Source organism: Felis catus, chromosome B3 (assembly GCF_018350175.1).
Source record: "Felis catus isolate Fca126 chromosome B3, F.catus_Fca126_mat1.0, whole genome shotgun sequence".
NCBI lineage: Eukaryota > Metazoa > Chordata > Mammalia > Carnivora > Felidae > Felis > Felis catus.
Genome location: NC_058373.1, coordinates 107,652,629 through 107,672,773, shown reverse-complemented (window position 1 = coordinate 107,672,773; position 20,145 = coordinate 107,652,629). Strand labels below are relative to the sequence as shown.

Here is a 20,145-nt window from a genome sequence, read left to right as displayed (position 1 = left end):
CTTAGGATAGGCGGATAAGGTGCATTCAGAAGGATAAGGTGGATAAGGACATTCAGATAGATGTAAAGAGACCCCAGACCTTTGGGGCATGGTGTTTAGCCAGCACTGACTCCCCTTCAGGGACTGTACTTCCCGGCCCCCCCCCCCCCCCCCGGCCTTGGAGGAAGGCCCTCATTTCCCTTAGAGCCACTTCTATAATGTACATCATGAACATTTTTCTGGGATGGAAACCTAGATGTCGACTTACTGAATGAATAGTATGGGCATGGTTCTTATAAAACATAATATGTGTACATGGAAATAATAATTTCAGTGGAAAGGTATAAAATGAAAAGTAAAAATCTCGCTCTATGATCCTCACTCCAGGCCTGTCTTTCACAGGTAACTGTTTTTCGTCTGTTTGTGTATAGTTTTAAGTTTTCTGGTAGTCATCTACATAACTCAGCTAACATGTTTATGCTATTTCTTGATTTATCAACTTTAAGAAGAATCTATTGAATAATGTTTTGAAAAATAAAAAATTTACTCATTTGGATTAAACCCTCTTCCAACTTTTGTTAACTTATTTTTATTTTTAGCTCTGGCACCTATTTTTATAATTTTAAAAATACATCTCTTTTGGAGCACCTGGGTGGCTCAATCGGTTAAGCATCCAACTTCGGTTCAGGTCATGATCTCACAGTTTGTGAGTTCAAGCCCCACATGGGGCTCTGTGCTGACGGCTCAGAGCCTGGAGCCTGCTTCAGATTCTGTGTCTCCTTCTCTCTGTGTCCCTCCCCCATTCGTGCTCTGTCTCGGCCTCTGTCTCTCTCTGTCTCAAAAATAAATAAACACTAAAAATCTTTTTTTAAATACAGCTCTTCTGATGCAGGAACATTAAACAATATCTCTTCTACTGGGAAAGGTGAGGAAGTAAGTATTATTTTCTCTTCTCTTCCTCCCTCTTTCCCCTAGGTTTCTTCTATATTATTATGTGTATGTGCTTAGGTCTTTTGGATTTATAATCAAGTTTTACATGCTTTATCTATAGATTCTTTTAAAGATCCAAAGAGCATTTACAATTATGCAAATATCATTCATTCCTGCATGGGGATAATATAGCCTAGCCAGAAACAATATATCAGAGTAATAAAGCCTGAGGCTTTAGAATAACTGCCACTTAAGAGTCGTATGACTTGGTTACTTAATTTCTCTGTGCCTTAATTTTTCATCTGAAAAAAAATGGGATAATAATACCTACACTATAGGATTGTTTGAAGATTAAATGAAATAATCTATCTAAATCACTTAGCACAGTGCCTGTCACATAGTAAGAATTTCAACAGAAATTTTACCATTTGTGCTATTATATTATTAAGTAGTGTGAATGGATCCATTAGCAAGATATCGTAATTCTTATGTTATTTTAAGCCTGTGTCATGACAAGGAGAATATTCCTAATACCAAGGTTAAATGTATTCTCTCTCTTGACGCTCTATCAATTCAAAATATCATGTCACAGATTAATTTGCATTTTTAGACCATGACTTTTTGTATTTCTTGACATGTCTAATTGCTTTTCTATTTTCTTGTTGGGTGAAGAAATTAATAATAGACTATATTGTACTGTGTGTTGAATGGCCAATCTCGAGAAGAAAGAGATTGTACAATACCTGACACATGGTGGGGGTGGGGGGGAGAGAGAGAGCCCCAGGTTTCCATCTTTCCAGTTCTGGTTTCCATTTGACCTGGATTTTTTCTATTCCTCAGATGCCTGAAAGATTCTCCTATTATATTTTTATAATATCCCCTCTACACATGAACATATTCATTAAATTGTAGCACATGAGGGTTCCTTTCTTTGAAACCCAGTGATGTTATAGAGGGAATTGTAGTGAATATATCTAGGGACTCTTCTAACCCTGACATTTTTCTATGTTTTTAAGTTCTTCTGATAGTCTGCTTATCCACGCTTTCCACTCTGGCTAAAGTTTTCCTATTCTCATTCTTTCCCTCTCACCATCCCCCATCTTCTCCCTTCCCTCCACCTGCCCCCACCACCACCACTTTCTGATAGAAACTGAGGACAGAAAAACACCCCCTGCCTTGTAGCAAGGATCATTTTTTCCCTTTCATCATTACTCCTGCTCAGGGATCTATAATGTATACAGTGGGATAAAGATAATTATTCCCTGGCTTCAGGAAGTCCCAATTCCCTGAGACATTTAAAGGGATACCATATAAAACATAAATTTTAATATATCAGATCCACAGTCACTATGAAGGAAGGGGAAGGAGCATTTCTGCTGCTTGATAAGAAAAACTAGCTGATGGGGTGCCTGGGTGGCTCAGTCAGTTAAGTGTCCAACTTCAGCTCAGGTCATGATCTTGCAGTTTGTGAGTTCGAGCCCCACATCGGGCTCTGTGCTGACAGCTCAGAGCCTGGAGCCTGCTTCAGATTCTGTGTCTCCCTCTCTCTCTCTCTGCCCCTCCCTCACTCACACTCTGTCTCTCTCTCTCTCTCTCAAAAATAAATAAACATTAAAAATAAAAAAATAAAATAAAATAAACAAAGAAAAACTAACCGACCTTTGTGTACATCTTAGCAGGCACAAAATACAAATGAGGGGGTGGGATATAGTTATTAAAATCTTGAAATGTCCTAGAAATAAATATCCTTGGGGTATAGTTTGAGATGTTGCTTGATACCAAACTTCCCCGAGGACCAAAGAGGAGAGGGGTACATAATAACAGATATAAGCTCTCCATAGGGAACTAGCGCCTGATGTTTTGTGACACTTTCCAACAACGCAAGTGGTGTCAGTTCCCCTACATTGACTGTGGTGTTTTAATAAATCAAATTATCAAAGCTTCATAGATGTGAAAAAAAATGAAACAAAAACAAGTGAAGCAAGCATAGTTTGCTGCTCTAACATCAAAGAACCTCAAACCATAAATCCATAACATTCACTTTCAAAAGCAGATGATGAAAAATATGGAATGAGTTTCTTAGATTTAATTTTAAAATGGCAAAAGTATGTGAGAGCAGAAGAGAGATGCTGAAATGCAGAAACCAGAGCAGAGGGTACTTCATTTTAGAATTTTTAACATCTCCAGGGAGCATAAGAGCTTAGTTCCTTCATGGCTGGAAAGCCATAGGCGAACTTTGCAAGCTCTTTTTGTATTGAGTCCAGTCATTCAGCTCAAGTCAGTAAATCAGACACCCAGGGGATACATAACACATTATTAAATTTATGCAAGAGCTCTGAGTTCATCAAGGAAAGTAAAGAAAGGTGCTAAATGTCACAAGTGAGCTTGCTGGTAATCAACCAATCCAATATTAAATTGATTTTAAAATCACATAGTCTCTTTTTCTGCAAAATTTCATTCATAGTAGACATTTGTCACTTTTTTTATTGTTGGACACATTTGATTTCCCTTCATATTACATGTTGGTTTCCTTTCAGGGAATTGCTTTTCCCGAATGTATGTAATCTTGGTGAGAAGTAGTACCTGCCCCCAGCTCCCAGCCCCCAGACTCACAACCTGACAAGGTTGGGTGTACCTCATCCCAGCCTGTCCGTGGAGTGAATAGACTGAAGGTGTGAAGGTGTGCATGAGACACAGACTTGGTCAATGGGACATTCTCCCCATCCTGGGAATCCCAGGGGAGGGATGCAAAGATATGAATGATAGTGAGAATTTCTTTGTCCCTGCTGATTTGCCCTCTTGAGTTCCCTTGTGTCCCACCCATTCTCCAAACCCAGTTTTCTAGTCCTTCAATGACTTATCTCCATTGGTTATCCAATAAAATCTTTTTTCTTGAGATCATCAGTTGCTTGTGACCAAGAGGTCTAATGTATACATTCATTTGGAGAAAAAAAAATTCCTTAACATCCACTCTGTTTGGCATAGGAATATAGAGACATAGTTCCTACTCTCAAACTGACTGAGATTGCTATATAAATAGATAATTATAGTGCGGTATAGGAGGTGCTATTATAGATGAACAAAGATCACGGAGGCAGCAGTAATTCCACTTAGAGGATATAGGAAATGTTCCACAGAGAAGACAAAGCATAAGTCTTGTTTTGGAGGACAAATAGTTTACCTTCTCAAAAAAAAAAAAAAAATAGGCAAGCTTTCCAGCAGAGGGAAAAAAAAAGCACACGCAAAGGTGTACAGGCATGGAAGAACATGCTTGAGATGCTTCCAGAATTAGGATGGAGCAGAACCTACATGAGTGAATGAATTCGTTTGGATGAGGCTGAGGCTGTATCATGAAGGATCATGTACTCAGTGAATGGAATGAGTGTTGAATAGCCAGGGGAATGGCTAATTCAAAGAAAATCAAAAGCATTGTCCTCAAATACATGAGGTCTCGGAAATAGTATGTGGGCAGAAGTAAAATTTAATGGGTGGCTTAAGTCAATTGAGTGTCCAACTCTTGATTTCAGCTCAGGTAATGAACCCAGGGTCGGGAATCCAGGCCCACATTAGGCTCTGCACTAAGCATGGAACCTGCTTCGGATTCTCTCTCTCTCTCTCTCTCTCTCTCTCTCTCTCTCTCTCTTCCTCTGGGGGCACTTGCTCTCTCTCTGTCCAAAATTTAAAAACATTTAAAAAAAATTTTTTTAAGGAAAACTTAAAACGGAAAAATAGGTGCTTCAAATCAGTCATATGTAATTTTTTTTCAAGGATTAATTTAGGTTAAGTAGAAGTATTTGCAGGCCATATTTAAAAAAAAACACAATCTTGTTAAATCTCCTGGTATTCCAGTTTTTATTATCTACTTTATCGATCAGGAGAATGTCAAGGAGATAATTGGTAGCTCTTATTAGCTGCTAAAATGTTAATGCTTGGGAATATTTGAGAATTACCTATCATTGGGAGACAATTCTTCATGGGTGTCTTACACTTCCAAGCAAACGCAAGCAAACATACTGACTGACCTTTGTTTCAGACTATGTTTTCAAGGATGCAGTGTATAATGGACAGTCTTGTAAAATGGCAAGATTGTTCTTTATGGGGCAAAGGGCATAATATTGAACACCTCTTCAGGGTTCAGCACTGGACCAGGCCTTATGAGAGATAAGAACCCCTATTTTCACCGTATGGAGGGAGAGGTGACCAACATATGCCAAACTGCAGTGAACAACACAAAATAATATATAACCCAGGAGTGCAGGCCCAACAACAGCTGCCATTTTATTTATATTGTTTAGATCCTTAGTAAAATGTTGAATACTGTCAGATTTCAAAGGAGACAAGAGGGCTCCATGATGCAGAGGAAGCTTCTTTGAAGAGAAATTCCAGCTGGGCTCTGCAGGATGGGAGGATTTTTATGGGAGGAGACAGGGGGAAACATTTATTATGATCGTCAAGAATGAGATGGTGAAGGAGCAAGTTGTTGAATGTTGGTTGCCTGGGCTGCCTCCTGTATTTATCCTCTAGATGTCTCAATCTCCCCGTCTGTGAAGTCTGGGTAATAATGTCCCTCTTCCCCAGGGAAGTTAGAGGAAAGCAATGAAACAGCAGGTGTGAAACCTCTTTTGAAGTGAGAACCCATAAAAGATAAGATAGACTGATTAAACCAGCAATTATCTTATTACTGCTGAATCTTCTCTTCTCTAGACTAAATGTCCCTTAGTGGCTATACCCATGTGTCACATGGCAAGACACGAGTCCTGTCTGTTGTTCTGTGTCACTACAACATAGTTCATGCTCTTCTCAAGTGTGGTGCCCAGAATTCTCTAGTTATAGCCTGACAGGTGCATATGGGAGAGGGATTTTTACTTTCTTTGTTGTCTATATTGTATTTTTACCAATGCAGGCCAAAAGTGCAATGGGCACCATGAACCCTTACAGTCCTGACAACTAAAGTTCCCTTTTATTTTAATGATACCTGCTACTGTATCTTCTCCAACCTGTACTTCTGGACTCAAAGGCAGGAATTTCAACTCAAGCTTCAACTTGGTGTCTCTAGATGACAGCTAATACAAAATGGTAGTAATGGTTGAGCAGATTAGCAGCCTTCAAGGATGTGTAAGATACTTACCTAAATGAGGCATCATCACCCAACTGGGAAAACTGGACCATTATCAATTCCCAGTCTCGGTGCAGCCAGGGCTTAAGCAACCACACATCTACCTATCTCCTTAAACCCCTTCCTCCTGACTATCACCTCATTCTCAAATGACTTTGCATCTTCTATCAGCCTGGAATTCCCTACCAGAACACCTACTAGTGCATCCATCTTTACTCCATCTCCACTCCCTTCACCCTTAGTTCTGTGATCCAAGGCTATACTTTCGCTTCTAAGGGTCATCATTCCAATAGCCATGTTCTTTCTCCTGTATTTTTAATATTGTCCTCCTTACTAGCTCTTCTACCTCAGCACTCACATACACACCAACATCTTCAGGTTTGTTTGTTTGTTTGTTTTCATAAAATCCATCTGTTATGGACTGAAGGTCTGTGTCCCCTTTAAAACTCATATGTTGAAGCACTAACCCCGAGTCTGACTGTATTTGGAGAGGGGGTACTTCTAAGGAAGTAATTAAAGTTAAATGAAGTCATTAGGGCAGGGCCCTGATCCTAATTTCTCTCTCCACTAGCACTCACTGAGGAAAGGCCATGTGAGGACAGACCAAGAAGGCAACCATCTATAAGCCAGAAAGAGAGTTCTCACCAGAAATGGAATTTGCTGGCAAGTTGATCATAGACTTCCAGCCTCTAGAACTATGAGAAAACAAATTTCTGTTATTTTAGCCACCCAGTCAGTGGTATTCTGTTATGGAAGCCTGAGCAGACTAAGATGCCATCTGTTGACTTTCCCTCACTCCAGCTATTGTCCAGTTACTTCATTTTGGTCATGGCCAAGTTTATGGAGATAGCACCTTAGGTTCACTATCTCTATCTTCTTTCTTCCCATTCACTCTCCAACCCATGCCATGCAGCTTAAATCTCTACTACTCTGCAAAATACCCATTCACTGAGGCTTTCTACGACCTGTAATGATAAAAGTCAGGATTGGAACTTTCTGTACCACTTAGTGCATTTGGTCACCCCTTCCCTTGTCTCATGTGACTCTCCTGGTTTGTCTTCCACCCTTGCAGCCATTTCTTTAGTCTTCTTCCCAGCTACTTTCCCTATCCCAAATCCTCCAAAGATGACTCAGATAACTAAGTGATCTCAATCAAATTTCAACTATAATGTGTAATATGTGATACTCAAACGTCTATTTTTGGTCAAATTCATTGTGCTCAAGTGTCACATGCCCAATGGCATAGGCCATTTGAATGTCCCTAAATTACCTTAAAGGCAAATGTTTCCAGTACTGAGCTTAGATTTCTTTCCTTCAAACCTGTTTCCCCTCTAATATTCCCCATCCACCATCCAGAGTCTGAAACCTGTGGTCCACTTAGATCTATTCTTTTCGCTCTATGTTAGCATCTATATAAATGTGTGAGTATATTCATATATAAAGAACTGAATGTGATTCTACATTAACAATTTACTGTATTATATCATTTAACCCCTATGAAGAGGATACTGGCCTCTCTCTGCCCCCACTTTGCAAATGAAAAGAGATTCCTAGAGGTTGAGTGATGCTCCCAGAGTTGTACAGCTAGGAAATGGCAGAGCAGATTTGAACCCAGTTATACCTTACTCCAAAACCCCAATTCTTAACAACTAAACTATATTACATTGTAATAGCTATTGTTTAAATAGAGTTCATGTTCATTGATACATCTTTATCTCCACAGTTACTCCTTATCCCTTCCTGTCTACATTACTGCAATAGCTTTCTGATTATTCTTCTTGGCTCCAATCTGGATTGCTTCCAAGACAACTTCAACATTGCCACCAGAGCAATCTTTTGAAAACACAACTCTGAGTATTATGCTAAGTGAAACAAGTCAGACAAAGAAAGACAAATATCATATGATTTCACTTATATCTGGGATCTAAAAAATAAAACAAATGAACGAACAAAACAAAATTCATAGATACAAAGAACAAATTCGTGGTCGCCAGAGGCGGGGCAGGAGGGGGTGAGTGAAACGGGTAAAGGAGATCAGGAGGTACAAACTTCCAGTTCTAAAATAAATAAGTCATGGGGATGTAATGCACAGCATGGGGACTGCAGTCAATAATATTGTATTCTAAATTTGAAAGTTGCTAAGAAAGTAAATCTTAAAAGTTCTCATCACAAGAAAAAAATTGTTGTAACTTTGTATGGTGGTGGATGATAAACAGACTTAATGTGTTGACCATTTCACAATGCATACAAATGTCAAATCATTATGTTATACATATGAAACTAACATAATGCTGTCTTTCAATTACGCTTCAATAAAAAATAAAATAATGGGGCGCCTGGGTGGCTCAGTCAGTTAAGCATCCGACTTCAGCTCAGGTCATGACCTCGCAGTCTGTGAGTTCGAGCCCCACGTCGGGCTCTGTGCTGACAGCTCAGAGCCTGGAGCCTGCTTTGAATTCTGTGTCTCCCTCACCCCCTGCCCTTCCCCCACTCACACTCTGTCTCTCACAAATAAATGAATGTTAAAAAATGTTTTTAAATAAAATAAAAACCAACTTTAATTTAAAAAAAGCAAACACAAGTCTGATCACTTCCCTCCTCTAGATGAGACCCTCTTTTGCTCATGGCCTGACTCTTTAGCCCATAAGTCACCTTGTGTTCTGGCCACTGTCTACCTTTCTAGCCTACCTGGGCATGCCCCATTTGTTCTAGAACTACTTGCAGTTCTCCAAATGTACATAAAATTTTATAACTCCAAACTTTTACACATTTGTTCCCTGTCCCTGAAGGCATTGTCCCCACCTTAGATTCATGCAGACACAGTGGTTGACTAACCCAACGGCCCTTTCCAGCACCCTGTTACCTCCCTCTCCAGAGGCCTGCAAAGCAGACCCTCCTTTGTCAGATTCCTTACAGCTAGAAGTGGCCACAAGACCTACTATCATGGCCAATGAGATACAAGAGGAAGTCTGCTGTGAGACTTGTAAAGAAACAGGTCTATACAGCTGGTGCTGTCCATCCCCCCTCTTTTATCCACCTTCAGCAGGGATGTTATTTTGGGAGATGTGGATATCCTGTTGAAATTAGGAGACCATAAAGCACAAGGATAAAAAGCCATGACCATAAGGATGGCAGAGCAGAAAAACAAAGAACATAAATGCACAGCTAAAATCAATGTCAAATGCCTCAGGACTTCCATCTAAGTCATTGTTAGTCAGATATTCTGTTACTTGCAGTCAAATCACTCTTAACTAATACATGGGTCCAACAACTTCTACTCTTCAAATTCAACCCAAGGTGTCTCCTGCGAAACATTTCCTGACTCTTAATTCTGATTTGGAGGTTCTTCCTTTGGCTCCTAAAATCACCTATGTGTGATTCTATCGCACAGCTTATCACATTTGTTTACCTGTCTTTTCTATAAGACCATGAGTTGTTAGAAGACAGCATCATGCCTTATTTGATTTTATATTCCCAGTGACTAGCACATTGCCTGACACAAGTTAGGCCTTCAAGACCTGACATTTTATCAATTTGGAATCATAAAATGCACTCGAGTCCTCCCTTTTAGGCAAAAGATATACATTCACATACTAAACTATCAACATTTCTCATAATTATTGCAGTGTCTCCCTGAAGGTGGGAAAACTAGTTTATGTGTGTAAATTTGGGCAGAGAAAGTGCCACAAGCAGAAGAAAAACCCATTTATCATAGAGTAAGTTTCAAAACAAAGACTCTCAAACAAAGAAAACTGAGAGAATGTGCTGGCAGTGGGCATTTACTTAAAATAAATATTAAAAGAAGTTACTTAGAAGGAGTATAATCCCAGATGGAAACATGGTAATACAGGAAAGAATGTAGAGAAATGGAAAAGGTAAACATGTGGGTAAAATATAATGAATATTGACTATTTGGAAAAATAATAATAATGTTTTGTGGGATTAAAAGTATGTAGAAATAAAACACACGATAACAATAACAATGGCCCTAAACAGGAAAATCAGCTTAAATGTTGTGAGGTTCTTTTACTGTCCAAGAAGTATCAGCAGTATCAATTTATAGTAGACTCTAATAAGTTAGGGACACATGTTTGTAATCTCTGTGGTAACCACAAAAAGAATAATTAAAGAGTATATAATCTAGAAGCTAACTGTGAAAGACGGAATAATTTTTAAAATGCTAAATTAATGTAAGAAAGAAGAATGTAGAAAAAGAGGAACAAAAAAACCCAGATGGGACAAATAGTAAACAAAGGCGAAGATTGTAGACTTAAACTCAAATAGGCAGGCATGGTGGGCCTATTGTTTCCCAAGCAGAAAAACCCAGCCTGGGGAGGAAAGGAGGTTTTCATGGAGAAGGTGTGCAGAGGGAGACAGAAGATGCCTTGTGTCTTAAGACAAAGAGGGAGGGACGTATTGTCAAGATGAACTTTCTAAACTGATCGTATGCCCTGAACATGAAATTTCTGAGAGAGAAAGCCTCCTATATCCTTACAATAAACTCTCCTTTCTGAGCTAATTTCAGGCAGTTCTGTTCCAACCTTCTGTTGCAAACAAATGACCCCTGACTGAGACAGCGGTCACGGTTAATAGGAACTGAGAAATATGGTCTCATTAGACTGGCCTCTGGGGAGAGAGAACTAGTGTCTTGGTCATGAAGCTTCTATCACAAGAATGCTTTTATATTCCAGGTTTCCATAATGATGATTTCTGATATTTTTTTTTATATTCCAGAACACCAGGCAATAACTCTTTATACTAATCTTAATGAAAAGGTAGTGTTGCTTATGTATACCAGAATACTGAAATTTGTAAAGCAAAAATGTTTCATGCTAAGAAAACAAAAGACAAACAAAGGCCTCTTGGTTGATTTTTCTACCATGACCATCTGGTTTTATAATTAATGTCTTGCCAATATGCTAAAATATTTTCTATGTAAATCTTTTACATTCTTGCTGCATTTTCAATTATAGTCTCTGAATTAAAACTTTGTACCATGAGTCAGCAGTTAAAGCAAACATGTTTTTTCCATTTATCTTCCTTTGGGAAAACCCAGTCCCAAATGCAGAATGCCTGCCATCCTGTAGTTCTTTTCATCAATCCAGATGTCCATAATTACTTCTGGAGGTTGCCATAGTGGTTTGCCCTGCCATTTGACACAATCTTTCCCATGATTGCCTACTATGGCTTCCCCTGCTTTTTCACTGTTCCCTACAAACACTCCCATTCAAAGTGTGCAACATACCTGTGGTCAATGCATTGTAAGACCTGGAGACACCTCATGTTCATGGGTGGCTTCATGCAGGGGCTGCCATTTCAGATTTGTGCTGGGACAGAGACACTCTCTCTTTATTTCCTATTTTAGAATCCATTATCCTGTTCCCTGAGCTATAATTGCAGAAAACTAATATTCTAAGATATAGGGAAGTTGAAGGTCTGAAGATCACGTACGCAAAAATCATGAGGTCCTCCTCACAGGCATTATTTACAACAATGTCCTTCAAAGTGTGGCCCCAAAACCATCATGACCCCCATCAACATTTGGTTGGTGGTGGACAAATGGCCAACTGACCATCTGCTCTAAATGTGGGTTTGTAAAGATGCTGAGCTTAGTAGTGTCCTGTTCCCTAAATATCTAGGGCAACAAGTACTGCTTTTCTTAAAGAAGCCTTTCTAAAAGCAGCCCACTTTGGCCACCTGGCCACTCTGTAGACTTTCCTTTCTGCACACGCCTCTCCACACACACACTATAACCAACTTGGTGGTGATAGTGTCACATATAGCTTCACCAAAAATATTACTAAAGACTATATAGATAGAACCATTTACCACTTGTTAAAACTCTACTATAAGCCACACATTATTCTAGGAGCTTTACCTACATTATCTCTAATCCTTGCAACAACTCTACAGATTGGATATCTGAATCCTAATTAACAGTAGAGGAAACTTGGGCTCAGAGTGGTTAACTTGTCTCGAATCACATGCTAGTTATTTTCTCTTGCTGCCATGACTCTTCCCATAGGAAAATTAGTCTAGTGTGGAAGCATTGCTCAGGATTTGAATAGTGAAGGGAAAATCCTGAAATGCCAACAAGTAAATAGAAAGCACTTCTTATTTAGAAAATTAAATTCAAATAATATGTAACTTTATTGTCAACTGCTTAAAATCTTCCTATTTCACACATCAGAACAATAGCTACCTATTAGAGTTACCTATTTAGGATTCTGAGCAAATGTGCCATCATTTCAGGCACACACACACACACAGGCACACACACACACACACACAAAATGTTTTAGGAGAAGTTTGTTTTTCTTCACATACTTTAAAGATGTATCTCTCTGCCAGTGATCCTGGGATGAGTTGGGCATAAATGAATATAACCATGTGGATTACATTTTTTAAGAAATACATGTGAGCTTGTAAACTAAAAGGGAAAGAAGTTGGAAAAAAGTTTATTTGGGGGTTTGATCAAAACCAAATTACTCAGGAAAAAAATATCATATATATATATAATCTGCAGCAGTTCAACAAACTCCCAAAGCCATCAAAACCAATGGCCTCTAAACAACGCAGACCAGGCACATCAGAAAGTGAGTTAAGACTTGAAAAAATTCAGACCCAATTACGAAGTATATGTTGCTTCCATAATTTTCTCTACAGAAACCAAAAATTTCTTTTATGTTATGAAAACAAAGCCCATTGGTGGGGCCTGAGAAAAAAATCAGTAAGTAGGCAAAAACTGATTCTCTTAGCAGACCTAGGCAGTGTGGGTGTTAAATACATAATAGATTATCATAATTACAAAAATAAACCTATTCTCTCCTCCTACTTTCCTTGAAGCTGCTTGGGGAAAATTATTTTATTTTCCTTGGGATGAGGGGAAGTCAAATTTTTTCACTCTTCTATGAGCTCCTCAGTAGTTTCCGTGGGGTAGAATTATATCCACCCAAGCTCTGACCACCCAAGCCATGGAATCAGGCTTCTTATTAACAACGATCTTTTTTTGTTGCTTTGATTCTAGAAATTGGTTAATCCTCTGGCTCTCGCTCCTTGCTTTGAAAGATACTGCGTTTGTTTCTGTGGTCTTTTGGTTTGAGCTGATTGTTTTTAAGTTGTTTCCCCCCAGCAGGGGGAAAACAGGTAGTGGGATGGCATCTCTGAAGAGGGTGACATTTGAGCTGAAAGAGTCAAGAGTTCAGGGGAAGAGTGTTTCAAGCCCAGGGCTGAGTGAGAGTAGAGCCTTCAGGCAGCTGAATGCCATCAAAGAACAGAAAGATCAGAAAGGTGGCCATGTAACTGAAGCACAGAGACAGATTGAGAGAGAGGGAAAACTGGGTGGGGACCCAGAGGGAAGACAAGCTCGGAGAATCCTGGTCCCCGAGAAAGCAGATTAGATCTTATTCTAAGTATAAGGGGAAACCATTGAAGCGGTTCCAGAAAGGGAGTGACAGGATCCTGGACTTCCGGGGGAGGTGGGTTGTTGTTGTTGTTGTTGTTGTTGTTGTTGTTGTTTGTTTTGAATTTCTGTTTTTACGACGCCACTTTGGCTGCTGTTTGGAGAAGGTCTGAAGCACGACAAGAATGAAGGCAGACAGATTAAGAGGCTAAAGAAGATCTTCAGGTAGAAGAAAAACCTCTGGCCTCCCTTTTTGGGGAATAATATGAATATTTAAGTTGAAGGACTTTGAAGACCTGATTAACCTAAGATCTCAGAGCCTAGAAACTGTCAGCTGAGGTTTTCTTAAAGGGAGATGGGGGGGTGAGATTAGAAAACTAGTTGTATTCAGAAGAGCAACACCTATGATCATAGCTGTCCCTACTGAGTGTACTTTATGTGAGTATGTGATTATATTTAATATATTTTATCAGTTCCACAATCTCATAAATGGGGCATTACTAGCTCCATTTTTCAGATAAAGAAATGGAGGCTTAGAAAGGCTAAATGACTGGGAAGTTAGTAATTGACAAAGATGAGATTTGAACAAGTCCTTGAGAAAGAAGAAAACAGAGAAAAAGAGAGAGAAACAGGCAAGGGCTACCAGGTAGAGACCTAATAGACCCATTACATGAAAGGCCATATAAAAATTACATCACTGACCTTTCCGGGGAGAAATGAGGGGGCTCTAAACATATTAGAAATTAATTTTAAACATTTACTTCGTGGGGCGCCTGGGTGGCGCAGTCGGTTAAACGTCCGACTTCAGCTCAGGTCACGATCTCACGGTCCGTGAGTTCGAGCCCCGCGTCGGGCTCTGGGCTGATGGTTCAGAGCCTGGTGCCTGCTTCTGATTCTGTGTCTCCTTCTCTCTCTGGCCCTCCCCCGTTCATGCTCTGTCTCTCTCTGTCTCAAAAATAAATAAAAAACGTTAAAAAAAATTAAAACAAAAAGAAATTAATTTTAAACACTTACTTCAAATTTTAGCTGGGGGGGGGGCAGAGAAAAAGAAAATGGTCAGGCCAAATTTTGCTATTTGAAAAAAGCAAGTAGATTTAAAAAGCATAGTCATTATCAGAAAGAAAAAAAAATAAACGCTCAAGCAAGAAGGAAGGAAGGAAGGAAGGAAGGGAGGGAGGAAGGAAGGGAGGAAGGAGAAAGGAAAGGAGGGAGGAAGGGAAGAAGGAAGGAAGGGAAGAAGGGAGGGAGGAAGGGAGGGAGGGAGGATGGATAGATGGATGAATGTGGCCCCTCACCGCAGGAAATAAAATCCTCACTCCAGAGAGGTAACATTTCAGTGCAGTCTGTCTTTATCAAGAAAGCATCTGGAATCCACTGGAATCCACTTGGGACAACCCCGTGAACAGGAATATCTTCTAGAGGACCACAACTCATTCTTCCCTTCGCCTTTTCCATAAATTTGAGAATTTTGCAAAAAGCAAATTAAGGGCTTGGCCGTTACTCAGTTTTTTAAAGAAACAATGACCTAGTGAGACTCTCAGCAAGGTCAGGGCCAGAAGACGGGCTGGTTGGGGACACCCGCTGGGATTCCCAAACACCAGTCGCCTCCCCTTCCGCGGGGAACTGGGGCTTTTCGGAGGCCGTGCTGGGGCTGCGGGGAAGCCCTGAGTCGACGCCCCACGCTTGGTTTTGCTCAGAATAAGCAGCTCACCTTTTGAGTCACATTTCCCTCGGTTACTGTTGTTTTCTTTGTGAACGGTTGGGTGTTTTGTTTTGTTTTATTTTGTTTTCTGTTCAAACGACACAAACGCTGGGGTGAGGGGGTTGCCTCGGCAGCCCTCGTGACCCCGGGGAAGATTCCCAGACGCAGCGGGACCCGGATTTGGATGCGCCCGGAGCTGATCCAGGACTCGCTCCTCGGCCAAGCCGACGAGCCTTGCTGCTGGCGGTCCAGACGCAGGCTGCCGCAGGGCCTGTTCCCCGGGGGCCAGGATCCGGAGCTGCGGCCCTGCCTACTTCCTTTTCCTGGGGACAGTGGGCAGAAACCAAAGCCCGCACCCTCCTCCCAGCCGTGGGCTGCCCAGCCTACCCCGGCCCGCAGACAAGCTGACCTGCCTCAGCTCCCTCCCCAGGAGAGCCTTGCACTCCTTCTTCAGCGGCTAAGCACAGAGGCAAAACCAGCTCTGGTCCCTCTGACAGGTCCCCCTCTGGGTCAGATGCGATGGGGAGAATATACATGATATATGCTATTCATTATCTCATTAATATAAGTCACATATACAATATATTGTATGCTTTCTCTTAATCTTCCCAATTTAACCTGAAGCTCCAAAGGATTAAGTAAACCTGCCTGGGGTCACACAGCTAGTCAGTGGGATGCTGAGATTCAAACCCACGTCTCAACTCCAAAGCTGCGCTTTGAACTTGGATTCGTGAACAGATTCAACGAATTTATTAAACACCTACCATGTGCCAGGTAAGGACAAAACCATTGGAGAGTCAAGCCCCTGAAAACAGAACTGTGTCCTCTGACCTCCACGCCCCCCCCCTCCCCACTTTGTGGAATTTGATTTCTTTAAGGTTTCAGCATAAGTCTGCTGAAACAAACATTCGATGTTTAACTTGTTTTTCTGATTGAAAAGTTCTGAGTAAGTCCACTGCAGCTAAACTTTTCTCTCTTGTGTGTGCATGCATTCAAGCACATGCTTAATCCAGGCCTGGGTGTGATAGTGAGGAAGACAGATGCAGCATCCTCCTCCAGGAGCTTGGAGCCGGGGCAGAGGCAGACATTATAGCTATAAGCATGAGGCATTCTGAAGGGGAAGCCCGGGACCTCACTCCACATTTCTACCCCCCGCTCCCCCTCCCCAGGATCTGGCCTCCTGATACCTCCTACACTGTCAGACCCCAGAGCAATTCTGGAGGCCAGAGAGCAAGACTGGCAAAGCAGGGGCTCCCTGGGGTAATTAGGCCTGAGTTGCCCACAGGTGCTACACAGGTGGTCTCAGCCACCAGCAATGACCTAGGAAAAGCCACAGGGCCGCTGAGCTGCAATCCTCTGCCTGCTGCCTTCCTGAAATAGTCCAGATTTGACTTATTAAACATATTAATCTGAAGTTAACAATTTGTGGTACTTTCACTAAACGGCTTGAAGAGAGGAATGTTAAGGAAAAAGAATTTGATCTGATGGGAAGGCTTAATCCTGAAGGACTAAGTGGCCTTCATATCCTGACTTTGAAATAACTGGAAGTGGAGGGACTGTTCACAGAAGTGGAGAGTCAGAGGGTAAACCCCACTGGAGTTAAAGAAACACAAACAAAACCCATCCCCTTCTGGGCCCCAACCTGCCATGTGACTCTGAGGACATTGCTTACTGCAGTGACAGCATTTTAAACAGCTGCCCAGAGGGGTTTTAAATAGACTTGATGTAATTCAATGATTTATAGAGCATGGGTTACCAAAATATTAAAGTTCTGAAATGCCCCCAAACCAAGACGGTGGCCCCAGCACTACCCACTCTGAACCAAATAAGTCCCTGCTGTTGCTCTGAATGTGGGGCCAGAAGAAGACAGTGAGCTTCTAATGAATAGAGAGATACTTGGATTCATTTACACTCAACTCATCCTGGGATCACTGGCAGAGAGATACATATTCAAAGTATGTGAAGAATAAGAAACTTTTCCAAAACATTCTGTGCGTGTGTGCCTGGAGTGATGGCACATTAGCTCCGAATCCTGAATAGGCAACTCCAATAGTTAGGTATTGTTCTTACATATTAAGACCTACCCTCCCAGTCTTCAACGATTCAGTCCACGGAAGGCACCAATCTCCAGGAAACAAGCCACGCAATTATTCTTTAATTGCATATCAAATCTAAAGGAAATTGCAGGGGGATAGAGAAAGAAAGAAATCCGGTTAATGAAGTGCTTGTGGACCTCTATTTTATAAAAATAAGCTGCAATTATGTAAACAGTTTACAGCCTTAATCAATACCCCGCCCCCCTTCAAAATGCAATGGTCTAAAAGCGCACACAAGTTTGGAACTGGCGATCATTTCCATTCTTCCATTACATTCTTTTCATTATCTTGGAGCAAGCCTCCTTTTTCTAATCCTCACGGATCTCCCGGCCTCAAAGAGAACACCCTGAACCAGAGGCAGGTCTAGGTCTCCAAGAATTCTGACAGCTTTGTTTATGTCAAAAATAATGAAAGATGACAGGCTATCACATTTAGACTTGTAACATGATCATTTGCTTCAGGACTCCCTGCTCAGATTAATTTGGAGACAGGGAAGAAGAAAGAGGAGGAGGAAGGGGGGCGGGGGTGGAGGAGGAGGAAAAGAGCTCTTAAATGTTCTCCTTAAAAACAAGGAAGAAGGATGGACAACCTATGGATGATTTTTACTTAGCTCAAAGGGCAGGTAAACATTGAGTCTCTGTATGGCTTTTGTCTAACTGTCCCTCATAGTTTAAATGCTTATTTGGCAGGGGACCGTTATATTGAGAAGCAATAGAAACCGTGCTGATAATGCCTTGGGTATGGAAGAAAGTCATGAGAAAGACCACCCTCTCCTGTGTGCTCATCACCATCACCACCATCACTGCTACCATCACCCCAAAAAAGGAAGCATAATTTTGTTGGGGGTAAACTTGCATATCCAAAAGAGTTACTTGCTCTCTTCCTCTCAATCCAAACCAATTATACTGTTACAGCAAATACTCGGCACCCAGGAAGAGCTAAGTGACAAGCACTCAGGGAATCAGAGAAGACTGTTTATTTCACACCTGTGCCGGCCCAACGGAGTCACCTCCAAAGGCGGAGCGCCCAGCTCAAGTTTTACTGATCTTTTATACATATGTGCTTCTGGGTTGGGCAGAACTAGTATAGTGAAGCTTCTGGTTCCTAGCTGCTGGCTGATGCAAGAGGCAAGCAAGATTGCAGAAGCCAAAAGCACAGAAGGGGAGTATCCAGCCTCGGACATCTGGCTGCCCCTTTTTATTTGCATTTACCAGCTTTCCTCCACAGTACTATAGTACTTAACTTTTTGATTTTTCAAAAATCCTTCTCATCCTTAAGCTAAGGCCCTGACATACCAAAGAGAAACTGAATCTCAAGGAGAGTAACTGTTTCGAGAAATGTGCCTTGGCACTGGGGTTGGTGATTGGAAGAAGCCAAAATAACATGGCAGCCAAGGACCTTCTCTCTCAGATGGGGAACGTCAAAGATTTTCTGCTAATACATCTGGGTGCAGAGACACAACATGTAAAACTTTTAGCTTCATGAAGAAACCAACATGCAAAGACCTCCTCCGAAAGAGACTCAAAGGCAACGATCCAACGAAAAGAAGATTTTATAACAAAGGCTAATTTTCATCTATTGTTGATAGTTTCTTGGGACACTGTATTGAAAGGGTTTTAGTTTTGTTTTGTTTAAAGTTAAACGAGAGACTGGAATACAAACGCATCACACATGCGGTGATTTGTTGTTACTGCACACACACTGGGGAGGAGAATGGAAACCTTTCCACTGTTATTTACCATCAACATCCCTCTTCACGCCCCTCCTAGAAAGCAGGTGTGTCTGATAAACCCACAGTTATACGTGATCACATCCTAATGCACGAGCATCCCAGGCTTAATATCATCTTCTGAGAACCAGGAAACCCATTACTAACATGCTCGTTATTGGTTCACATTACCAAACCATACAAGACCAGAGGTAACTTGAACAAAGGTCTTAAACACCATCCGGATACACCATCTCTCATCTCTGCTTCTCTTAGCTGTGTCTGCTTTATTCTCCGAAACCCACCTTCTCCATGCCTCTGGCTGCGCCTACAGGAAGCGTTAAAGTCACACTCGTGGCCTCAGAAGCACGGGAGAAGGGCTCTTCCTCTTTCCCTACAGCAGCTTTAGTTGAGAAATAAAAATCCTGGGACTGGGGGAAGGACTCCAGTTGGCTTAGCTCGAGTCACTGGCACAACTCTGCATCAGTCACAACGACTGGGCCAGGTTAGGTCAGCTGGCCATCTTCAACTCATGATTGTGGCCAGAGACGTGAAGTCCTATAAGCAGAAGCCTGCTCCAGTTTGGGCCCCATGTCTGGGTTCAAGAAGGGGGAGAGGGGAGGAGAGTTTGGCCTCTCCGAAGAAGGGTAAGTAGAACAGCCATGGTTACTAGGGCAATCGGTTGGGATGATACAGCCACTGCAATTGAAGCCTACCACAGCAGTCATCTGAAAAGTCTGCAACATAACTGTGCAGATATAATTATTAAGAAAAATACTTGTTGGGGCGCCTGGGTGGCGCAGTCGGTTAAGCGTCCGACTTCAGCCAGGTCACGATCTCGCGGTCTGTGAGTTCGAGCCCCGCGTCAGGCTCTGGGCTGATGGCTCAGAGCCTGGAGCCTGTTTCCGATTCTGTGTCTCCCTCTCTCTCTGCCCCTCCCCTGTTCATGCTCTCTCTCTGTCCCAAAAATAAATAAAAACGTTGAAAAAAAAATTAAAAAAAAAAAAAAAAAAGAAAAATACTTGTTCCTGGCCCCATAGATTTTGCCAGTTGTAGAGACAGCGGTGGCCGAGATATTGATAAACAAGTCAAATAGTGAGGGGAGAGGATGTTGATAAAACAGATTCCTGGTCCATCCCCAGAGATTCTTTTTTACCCTATTTGGGGCACAGGAATTTACATTTTTAAAGCCCCCTCCCTAGGGTAATTCGG

At 41.5% G+C, this 20,145-nt stretch overlaps 1 long non-coding RNA gene across 2 annotated transcripts in view; it reads right to left on the bottom strand.

Moving 5' to 3' along the window:
• LOC123386106 overlaps positions 1 to 20,145 on the bottom strand; it is a 136,054-nt gene that overhangs the window by 50,958 nt on the left and 64,951 nt on the right. For both annotated transcript variants that reach the window (XR_006599667.1, XR_006599668.1), the window contains one exon: positions 17,214 to 17,300. This is a non-coding gene — a long non-coding RNA (uncharacterized LOC123386106). The remainder of the gene's footprint in view (positions 1 to 17,213; positions 17,301 to 20,145) is intronic.